The sequence below is a fragment of the Cynoglossus semilaevis genome, chromosome 19 (genome assembly GCF_000523025.1).
Source record: "Cynoglossus semilaevis isolate Cse_v1.0 chromosome 19, Cse_v1.0, whole genome shotgun sequence".
Classification (NCBI taxonomy): domain Eukaryota; kingdom Metazoa; phylum Chordata; class Actinopteri; order Pleuronectiformes; family Cynoglossidae; genus Cynoglossus; species Cynoglossus semilaevis.
Genome location: NC_024325.1, coordinates 1,703,255 through 1,714,135, shown reverse-complemented (window position 1 = coordinate 1,714,135; position 10,881 = coordinate 1,703,255). Strand labels below are relative to the sequence as shown.

Below are 10,881 nucleotides of genomic sequence, written 5' to 3'. Positions count from 1 at the left end.
GGGGGGGTGGGGCGTTGGGTGGAGTGGGATGACGGGTGGGGGCGCCTATGTTCTCTAATAACGATGGGCACTTTTTTTAACATAAGAGCCAACGCAGCTTTATTTGCAGCCACAATAACAACCTGTAGTGGACGGGAGCCACGGCTTCACACACGCTGCAGGAAATCTATAGGGAAAATGGCTTTGTTTGTTTATTGAATGTTATTTTCTGCCTAATAACTGCATTATGCAGTAGTGTGTTACACTCTTCCTGTCAGGTTTGGTTTTTTTTTCATGTTTTTTTTTTAACTCAAATATTTATTTTGTATACTTTTGACTTTTATGATTATGATTATCAGAAGTCTATATGCCTCGGACGTCACGTCCACACCATTCACATTCTCAAAGAACACGTCGTTGTGGTACAAAAGCAGCCTCCGCTCCACGTACTCCTACAAACCAAATATCAGCAAAAATGTCAGAAATTATGAAGCGATAATATTTTATTTCCCAAAAGTCGAAGGGCAGCTTTATGTGACACCACCTCACTTTTCTGTCCATTATTCAGTGACATGACTCAGGCGACGGCGACTATATTTCACACTGAATTGGTGACACTAATGATGGGTTACCACCTTAAGACAGAGTTGAATGTATGGATCATCAGTGCTGCCATTTTTATGATGGATATAAAGCCTCTATATTCGGAAGCCTCTAGTATATATATATGTATGTATGTATGTATGTAGCATCACTGTGTTGGATCAGGATCCATTCCCACTGTTTGGTTTACCACGTGAGTCTGAGTGTAAAGTGTAACTCGACTGGCTGTCGGTGCCATAAAAAGGCGAGGCAGTGGTGCTCGCTGGGTTATGAATTTCAGAATGATGGATGCCTTCTGTTTGTGATATCCACACAAAGGTTATTCTTGTGGGCAGAAGGCAGACCCGCCACAGCTTAAAGGTCACGGTTAGAAAAAGAAACGTCTGTCTCTGCATCAGTGCCAGTTTGGGACAGGAGGGAGGCTGTAGCTAATCTGATCTGCGCAAAAGTCACCGGTGTCACTCCCAAAATTGTTGAAAATATGTTTTTGTGGCTGCTTGGATTTTGTCAAATCAGTATGTTGTGTTTTGTCAAAGCATGAAGCTTCAATTTATTATTAATTAACACATGTTAATACAGAAAACAGAATATTTACAGTTACACTTAACGTTACTTTCCTACACTGCCTCCTCCTGTCCATCTCTGGCAGTTGAACACATGCTAATGTTGCCTCATTATCCAGGGATTAACCCTTTGAATGATTTGTTGACTTGGTGAACCTGGAAGGCTGGAGTAAATCTTCATGGACTGTATAACCTGCAGCATGATGCAGCATGATGTTTTTGGTTTGGCTGCTGATGATTTGGGTTAATGTTCCTTCTTTTACAATGTCTGCATAACTACATCAGGGAGAGAGAGACATTAACCCATGCTATAACATATTGGTGAATATTCAAATCATAAAGAAAAAATTGAATATTTTATTATCCTGAGGTCTTATGTTTATGCTGGAGTAGATGTGGTCGGAGAAAGAAGGTTCCCAAATTTGACCTTTGGTCTTTCTCTGTGAAGAAAGCATGTTGTTCCAGTGTGTGTGTGAGTTTCCTCCACTGTCCAGAAACATGCAGATTAGGGATTAGGTTGGTGTGACACTCTGATTCGACTGTAGGCATGACTGTCAACGGCCCCCGTGACCCTGACAAAGATTAAGTGGAAGAGGAGGAAGAGGATGAGTGAATAAAAGAGAGTTATTTGGTAGCTATTAATAAGTAAATCAAATGACAAAAACATTCACAGTGAAACATGGGCTGGTCTCACACTGCTGTAACAGGAACAACCAGTGGTTTCTCGGGCCACAGGACTTCTCCGTCTATCACTGTCAGACCTGCATACCTCTGGACACTATGTCAATGCTGTCACAGCGCTCAGCTGGCGTCCCTGGTGAGGTGTACATTGCTGGAGCAGAAATGGTAGCCAACAGTTAGAACATAATGTTAGAATGGACGAGGAGCAGCAGCCAAAATCTCCATTTCCACATAAATGACTCCAGTTTTGTTTAAAAACATGCTGCAGGTGTTGCCAAGTGGACCTGCGGGGGTTAGGTTGAGACACATCAGCAGAACACGGCTTCCTGTCAAAGCCAAAAAGCTCGATTCGATTTAAGTGCAATAATGTAGTGTGGAGACTAAGATGGATCTAAGCCCCTCCCATCGTTATACTGTTTTCAAACTGATTGTTTACAAACTGGACAACAGGTAATTATCACGTTTGTTGTGTATTTCTGCACAACAGAATTTGGCCATCGTGTGTAAACGAGGACACTGTATAAATCAGGTTTATTTTGAAATAAGATATATATTATATATACTATTTAACTGGTTATCACTGAGTGACAACACATAAATGTCAGTGTGACAACGTAGGAGAAATGTGACATAACCTACATACGTATGAAGTGTTGATGGTGGTGAGATGGGGGTGGAGCCAGCTCTCACCTGACACCCCATCATGAAGTCTTTAATATGGCCGGTAGCATGTGCTGCCTCCTCTGGCGCTCGTCTGCCTTTGAGGTGCTATAGCAGCAGATCAGACACATCAGTGTCACGAGGAACAGTCACGTCTTAAAATAACACCAAGAGCCGTGCTCAAAGTGCAGACATGAAACAACAACATGCGTGTCAGAAGTTCCGAGTACTGTTGGTGCATGAGCATGGAGTGATGGGGAAAATAAAGGGGGGTGGGGGGGGTGGATGAGCCGTGAGGGGGTTCAGTGTGAATACAAGTGCACGAGAGAAAGAGAGAGTCAGAGAGAGAGAGAGAGAGAGAGAGACGGAGGAGGAAATAGTGAGACAGGCAGGGTGAGGGAGGGAGGGAGGGAGGGAGGGGATGAGAAGGATAGACTTTAACTGTCTGAAGGACAAAGCTACTGACCCACGGATCATTCAGAGGATTGCCTTTCAGTTTCAGAGCAAGGTCAGGCTGCTTATTTTACCTCGGTGTTTTCACTAATCTGTTTTTTGTGTGACACAAACAAACAGCCAGGCGGTGCACACGTACACACAGGAGGCACCTGCACGCACACACACACACACACATGCAGACATTGAAACTAAGCCTTCCCACAGTGCCTTGAAATAATTACAGCCTATATAGGCTTTGCTATCAATAAACATTAGCTGTACAGGCTTTGTGCCTACATGGCTGTTACACTGCCTGGTACCTGTCATGAATTTAAATAACTGCAATAGGGTCAGCGTGGACTCTACGTGTCCACGCCGCGTCCCGGTGTCAGTGTGATGCGTTTCAGCTTTTCCAACTAATCAAATACAGTGAATCGCAGGCTTTGATCTGCTGTTAGACAAACGACTTAAGATTCACTGCCATCTGTTAGTGACAGGACATAAGGGGGGCTGACGGTGGTTTTTGGTTGGCAGCTCATTAGTGTCCACACTACATTTATGTCAACACAGTTAGTGACAATCAGCAGGAGGGATGCTGGGAAGCCGAGGCCGTCCCTCGGGACGTCCGCCAGCATCTGTGGAGAAGTCGCTCCAATGGGTGTTGAGCTCCAGCAGCAAGGCTGAAACTCTATCCCACAGAAGACTTACTCAGTGGCCTGCTGCGGGTTTGAGGCTAGAGTTGCTGCTCTGCGTAGCAGTGGACGAACGACTGGTGTGAGTACACACAGGAGGCACCTGCACGCATGTGTGTGTGTGTGTGTGTGTGTGAACATGTGTGTGTGTCTGCGCCAGGTTGTGTGATTGCGTAAACAGGGTGGGTTAAAGTGCCCCAGTGTGTTCCACGTTGATCTGATAATGAGTGAGCAGAGTCAATAGGATGTACGGCCCGTGGGAATGACTGCTGCTGGATGGGTGGAGGAAGGACGAGGGCCCAGGGACACTGAGCTGTGGCAGAGGACAGTAAAGGTGCCTCTGTCCCTGATATTTGACTCTTTGGGCTCAGCTGCCGCTGTGTCCTTCCAGTAAAGTCTGAGCCAAACAAAGCTGCTCGTCCAGTATGAAACCAGAACAACACTTTAGGCACAGATCAGTTATTCATTTACCATTGATTAATGTACACGCGATAACCAAACCCACACATTTAAAGCTTTTATAAATTTGACCCCTCTCCCCTTACAGTTCCTTGAAGCCCAATATTTTTCAAAACATGAAAAAAAAAGATGGCACATTTAAGAGCAGCACAGCCTTTGACTCGATCCTGGGTGTTAGAAGAACCATAAAGCACGAGGTGGAAGAGTAACGGAATCGCCCAAACACAAGTTATAAAACCTCATACAAGGAGCCAAGATGTCAGCTGAGTGTCAGAGGGAAAACTCTTGTTACATGTGTAAGATGAGAGGGCAGCACTGATAACAGTGGACGGCTACATGATCACACACACACACACACACACACACACACACACACTGACTTGCATGCACAAACACAATGAAAGTATCAGTATCACTTTGAACTAGTGGGTCAATATCAGTAAAAAAAATATGGGTTTCTTTCATGTCTGACAAGTGGATGAAAGAAAAGCAGCCCGTGATCGCATATGAGAGATGGAGAGAGGGAAAACGAGGGAGGCAAAAGAGAGATGGGGGAGGTGCAGGGAGCGCTAAAAAAACATAGCGTGTTGTGTTGGCAGGCGTTCCAGTTAAATCCCTTGGCAGTTAGAGATGCTTTTTTTTTCTCCTTTTAAAAGGCCCCGCCTTTGCAATCTGATATTCAAATGCAGAGGAAACAGGAGGACGGCTCCACCCAGACGACCACCCGCAGAAACGTCAGGGATTAGTGAGAGAGCATCAACTAGGTCAACAAGATGCAGGGCCAGTGCATGTTACAGGGGGACGTGAAGGAACTTAGCCACGCAGGAGCCGACCTAGTCTTGCCTGTGATCCTGTTCACATGCGTGAACTCGCTCTCCCTCCCTCTGTCTCTCTCTATCTCTTTCGCCCCCCCAACACCCTCCCCCCTCTTACGCAGTGACCTGTTTTACCACACTTTGACAGTGATCCAAAAACAACTTCAAAATTCCTCTTGATTTTTCCCATTTTCAGAGCGAGTGCGTATGGGTTAAGCATTAAATATGAGGACAGGCGCGGGGAGCTGCAAACATTCCCACTGCTGTCAGCTGTCTCACAATTGATTTCCTGGCAGAACATTTGCTCTGCTAAATGTAGGCAAAATGATGAAATGAACAGTGAGTCTAATAAGTGCGTGTGTCACACCAGGAGTTTCACCTCTGCGCTCAACTCACATGCCGTGTGAGTTGAGTTCAGGTCATGTGAGGTATTAAATGACATCTCTGCGGTTTCACGCCTTAACAAAACAGCTCCGGGCTAGATGGCCTTGGAGATTTTCTCTCTTTTTTTTTTTTTGAAACCGTAGGTGTTTATGAAGCCCATTTTTCTCCCTACCAGTAGCCGACTGTTGAAACTGTTGAATGGGAAAGCAGACACCATCCCTATTGTGAGGCTAACATGAAGATATCCCTTTGCAGAGAGCTGCGGTGAGTGGAGATCCTTACAGGCAACTCTCCGGCTCTTCACAGAAACTCAACTCGCACGGAGCCGCTGCACTAAATAACACAGACATACCTGAACAGTGACCGTAGTATCAACTGTCTGGGCATCAATAGCCCAGAAGACATTTGTCAATGTCTCATGCACAGTGACCTCAGTCAAATATAGTGTTGCTCACCTGAAGCTCTTTTCCCAACTGTGCAAATTAAAATCTTTGACAGAATGAACTGAGCGTGCGTGTGTGATGAGACGATAACGTGCAGAAAGGTTGATGGGGTCACTGTATTCAGTATTTTCCGTGCCTTCTGACAGTGGCAGCTGTGACTTTCATGTATCTTCTCTCTCAGCGCGGTGATGTGTTGTACTGGAATTATCTCTCTTGTCCATCAGACAGAGTTTCATCTCCCCGACACACTTCAAGGACGAAGGTGGAATATTTACGGAGATGCCTGTTTAGCATGTCTGCCCTAATCCACTCGTAATCACTCTTGTCTGTTTATTTTAAACAAAGGGCAGGATTTTTCTTCTACTGTACATCTGTAGCTGGCTGCACCAGTACAGACAGTTTCCCAAGTTAATGAATGACAGGAGGGAAGTTGGTCATTATGTTAGGACATGTCCTACATCATAGGATGTCAAGATACAAACTGCTGGGTCGTTTGAATAGGATCGTCCTACTGTAGCATCACAAGTGTTGTTGGAAGAACAGAAACAACGGTTCACTGGCGGCATAATGAAAATGGAAGATTTTCTTTAGTTATGGAGGTGAGGAAGAAGACCTGTTGTAACGTCTGATTGCAGAGAAATTAAAAGAAATCTAAACATACGACGAAACTTCAAATTATGGCCATGTACTGCTGAGCTGAGCAGTGGTAGTTCACAGTCTCTTGTAATGAGCCAGAGGAAACAGAAAAGATGGCTGACATACCAAAAATACCTACTTTAGCTTTAGAGTCGTATTGGTTGACCTTTGTTTTCACTACTAGATGATTCATTCATTGTAAATCACATTATTGTACATTTAACAGATGGTTTACTGATTGATTCAAAGAGCCTGCCCTCTACAGGCTGTAATATAAGTACAGTGCCGGACGAATCCGAACATGCCTCATCTGTGTCTCTCTGTGCATGATTTGCTGCGTCATGTGAGTTTTGGTTTGGTCTGTTTTGCAGCTGTAAACGTGAGGAATGTCACAACCACCTCACACTCACTGCAGTTCAAAGGTCACAGTGTGGTGTGACTACCAGTGTGCCCTCCCACTGCAGCTTGCACCTGCCTCCTCCCCAAGGGGGCACTCCTTCACTTTAAACCTTGGAAGACACCGTGGCTGGTATTGGGGAACAGAGGTCAAAGGTCAGAGGGTTAATGTCTCCTGACACTGCAGTTCCTTCTCTGGGAGACAATCAGGCGTCTGAATCGAGAACTCTTTTCTGTTTGCACTGCTCGGCCCGGAGAATGCGGCTGCAGAACTGATAGGAACCTGAAATCCTCTGACACTTTAACGAAGGTTAAGAGTCCGTCAATGTAGTTGTTAGTAGTTGTTGTATGATCTGTTGATCTCAATATACATATCATAATGTCTGTGTGATTGATTACCACGCGGTGAACTTATTATTTAACCTTCACCTGACGTATCTTCTCGAAATTTTCATAAAGAAAAAGCAGTTGAACAGTAACAGTAAGAGTTTCAGGTCTTGTGTAGCTTTCGTAAGTTGCAAAGGCATTTGAGGAAAAATAGTTGTTGAAATGTGTTAAAAAGTGGTGGCAAATATGATTGTGATTGACAGACGGATTGTCCAATAAGAGCCTAGCCGTGGCACAGCGTTTCAACAAGATGATGTGAGACGACCCTTAAAAAAAACTATTCCGACCCACCGGAGGGTCGCGACCCAGTCTTTGGGAAACAATGGTTTAGAAAGAGACAATATAGCCACTGAATCTATTCTCAGTTCTCTATATCTCAATTTAAAATGCCTGAAATACAATAGATAACATTACACCGACTTTCACCATGTGTCTTTAAATTTGTTTCTAGATAGTTGTCAAATGTGCCTTATTTATATATATATATAAAACCTGTCCAGTTAATATGCTGTTAATATTTTCTCTGTGAATCATTTTAAATTCCTTCTCTCTCTGATTACGTTGAGAGGTCACAGGACGGGTGAAACATCATGACACATTGTAGTCCAGTAAGAGAGGACCTGACACATGCAGCAGTATGATGACAGTGAATGCATCACTGAGTTCGTTTAAAGATTTATGGTAATAGAGACAGACTATTGTGTTTGGATGTAATTTTAAAGTGTGGTTTTACATTCATGGACACGATACTTCTTCTTTAATGTAATGGTCTTCATTATATATTACATCAGGATATACTGTATGTTTCATGTCAGTATATATACTTCATTAAAATTCAAATACACTACACACAAGCTGCATGTGCCAGTTAATGTGAATAAAACAGGATACACCATAAGGTGTATTCATTTGATTAATTTAGTTTGATGATCTACAGACATCATAATGACAAATCTTGAGGAGGAAAAAAGTTTTTTACCTTCAGGCTTTTGTTGGCTTTTGTTGGCAGTTAGAAAAGGTAACATCGTGTGTTTTCAATAGTATCTTCTACTCTTCCTGTAACTGTCAGAACTGTTTTTAGAAGACAAAGAAAGGATCAGTTCTTTCACTGAATCTGAAGTTTTTATTGCTTAGGTTCTGTTGGAAAATCTAAAATGCAGTAGTGCTTTGACACCCCCGGTGTAACATGTGTTAACATGATTGTAAAAATGAATCTTGTAAAACATCAGAGTTCTACTTCTAATGGTGTTTTTAACACTTGTTGACCTTTCCCATTATAATGCGCCACACTTTTCCTATTTTCTCCACCTCCTTTGTTCCCTGGGCTGCAGCTGTAGTACAAACAAAGCAGCCAGTTAACATCTGCAATCTGCCTTTTTCTGCCTAGCTCCAAGAAGAATGTGTTCAACCTTATACATAAACAGTCTTGACAAAATGATCTTCCCATATACTCCAGGTCAAAGGACAAAGTTTTCTGAACCACATTTCTGAGAAAGACGTCAAGGGCAAAGTTCAACATGTTCTGGTTGGGGGAAGGAAAGAAAGGAAGGACATTGTATCCCCACTCATGTGGCATTCTAGGGGTGAGAGTGCAGAGTTGAAAGGTCACTCCAGCTCAGGTCACAAGTGGAGATACCAAAGAAATTACCAGGTCAGTCTGCTCATCTGACTTTAGCCTGAAGTTAACGGTGAAATGCTAAACATCTCCCTGGTCTCCGGCGAGGCTTATGGTGTGATCAGACGACAACAGTAAACACACTGACATCTACTTTTTATGAATAGCACTTTGCCGAGGACTTTGATCAGACTTTTAACTGCTGTTGCACTCAAAATGCAAATTGCAGGTAACATCTAGTGTGAACAACAGCCTTGTAAAAGAAAACTATCCAATTTACCTGAATGACACATTGAGTGCCACCTCTGTTTATACTACTGGCAATGAACTGAATTACTGTTTAAACACCACGGTGGGGTTACAGCAGGTTAGAAAGCACGGCTTCCAACCGACCTGAATACAGGCGGCCAATAACACAGCATGATGTGATGGCACAGGAGAGAGGGGGGAGGAGCAACCACCCACCCACACGCGCGCACGCACACACACACACACACACTTGTAAAGAGATACACAGACTGGGATAGGGAAGATGGGTAGAACTAGGTTATGTTGTTGTGTTCTTGTTCATGAGAACACTGATGTTCCCCAGGTCCTTGGAGACTTTTTGTTCAAGGCCTTATAGAGATGACAGACTGCAGGCCAGCAAACCTGATAGCACAGATTAGCACAAGATGTCAGAAAAGAAAGGAGTTGGGGGAGGAGTTTCTTGATAGAAAAATTTGGAGCACAGTTCTCAGCGAGGGAGCTCTTCTTCATTGGTTCTTCAATAAAATGTATTCTGAATGGAAACAAACAAACAAACAATCGCAAAACTAAATTAAGAAGTCCTGACGAGTGCATCTGCTGTTTGTGAATGACACCCTGTTTCACACTCTGGTGACACATTCTCACCTGGAAGCTGCCACGGTGCCTTGTTCAAGGGCACCTCCATGTCTTTTATGCTCCTCATTTCCTCCACTTGGACTCTGTGTGCTGAGGCCTGCAGTAAATCTCTGCTACTGTGAAAGATATATTCTTTAATGCACATATTCTGGACCCACTCCAGTAAGGCGCCGAATGATTTATTTAGACTTTGACCAAAAGTTTAGTTAGGGCACGTCTTACTTAATTCTGCATTTTACTGAGAGACCAATTGGATAACCTACTTTTCCTGATAGGATACGATCTACTGTGGAGCTTGCATTAAAGATTTTGATGCATGTCCTCTACATTAACTAGTGTTGTAGTTTTATTATAAAACTGTACTGTAATAGTTCCAAATGTCAGTTTGTGATAAATTCCCTAAGCTGTTCTTCTTTGGTGAAATATTCAAGTGACATTAGATGTAGCTGATGTCCTAATTTTACCTCTTGCTGTGGATAACATGTTTTACATGTACTTACTTTGCCTTGTTAATTCCATAACAAACAACGGTGTGCATAACAAACAAGGGTGTGGATATCCTCAAGTGTGATGGGGACATTAACAATTCTGCTAAGTTGAAAAAAACAAACAAAAATAAAGGCCTGCTTCCACTGCAAGAACGTTTGCCAGGAACCAAGTACTTTAACTGGAGTTTAGTCCTAATATACAGCAAGAGAAAAGCATCTCTTTCAGCTTGAGGTTGTTGTCTCGTGTTTACACTGTAGGACCAGTTAAGGTGAGTATTGTTACCTTAATGTTATTGCAACAACAGAACAAAGATTTTCTGCCCCTTTTGTGTTGCAGTTGTTATTTGGTTACAAGAGCTCATCTTAAACAGCAGTTTGTTCACTCTGGAATTATTTTGTGTTTTAAAACAAAGACAAGATCTATTTTTCTGTGAAGAAAAGTCAAGCCAGGTTGTTGGTTTATTCCAATTCATAAACAAAATTTGTCTTTATGAATTAAACCATTTAAAAAAAGACATTAATAAGTTATTTGTGTTGGGCCCAGCATTAGTATTAACAGCAACATTTGCAGCTGAAACCTACCCAGGCTTCATGTTTCGCGTGAACTTGCTTGTAATTTGTTAGTGTAGAAAATATAAACTCAGTCTTCATTTGAGCGTTTCACAAGTACAGTACAGCACCTCATAAAACTGCTGGGTAGACATTAGAATTAAAAGGTGAAGAAACCACTTACAATGCCTCCACGGACCGACAGGGGGCC

At 42.9% G+C, this 10,881-nt stretch overlaps 1 protein-coding gene across 1 annotated transcript in view; it reads left to right on the top strand.

The window, feature by feature from the left end:
- nrip1b (nuclear receptor interacting protein 1b) overlaps positions 1-10,881 on the top strand; it is a 48,070-nt gene that overhangs the window by 4,667 nt on the left and 32,522 nt on the right. The gene's annotated exons all lie outside the window — the stretch shown is intronic.